Below are 806 nucleotides of genomic sequence, written 5' to 3' on the forward strand. Positions count from 1 at the left end.
ACCATATCTCTGTTGGTGCTGCTGCGATGAATCCCCAAAGTCATGATGCCTAGGATGTGACATCTGAGATCTAGTAGGGACGTCGGGGTAATAAAGAGGAGGGGACTGGGAGGAGCGTGCATACATGTACTCAAAATTGTTGTGATTTACATCCATACATGTTAGGAGAATTCTGTTGAGGTGGATGAAAATGTTGTTGTTGTTGCATTGACCAATGAGGTGGACTTTGTGAAGATATACCACCTTCAGGTTGTGATGGTAAATACCGTTGCAGAAGGCTTTCAAACCGTGATTCAGTTTGTGTACTGGTATACTGAGGGTTACCAGATGTACCTTGTTGAGATCTCAACATCCGGAGCTCTTCACGCATTGACTTCATCATCTCTGCCATAGTAGCCATGTCTTCTTGAGGCGTATCAGCAGGTTGGGTTTGTGTCTGACTTTGACTTGTGGAGCTGGAAACGGATTTTTCCCTTTCCCATTGCTGTAACTCAGTCCTCTTTGAAAGTCAGACCTCTCCCCAAGTATTTTACTTATAATCTCGTACTGATCAATCGACGAGGAATCAATACCAGATCCAGTTTCAGATCCCTCCGTCGATCCTTGAGAGTGCCTTTGAAGTCGTTCTCTCTCAAGCTCTTCTGTCATTTTTTCCTATTCATAAAAAGTGTTAGAAACATAACAGTAACATAGTTTTATGAAAATAATAACACAAAAGTTTCTCGAGCTGCATCGTTGACAAAGACTTTTTTCGATTTTCTCAAATGGCTATTGTACGCCCTGAAAATCAGCACATACCTTGTTGA

This window comes from Humulus lupulus, chromosome X (assembly GCF_963169125.1).
Source record: "Humulus lupulus chromosome X, drHumLupu1.1, whole genome shotgun sequence".
Classification (NCBI taxonomy): Eukaryota; Viridiplantae; Streptophyta; class Magnoliopsida; order Rosales; family Cannabaceae; genus Humulus; species Humulus lupulus.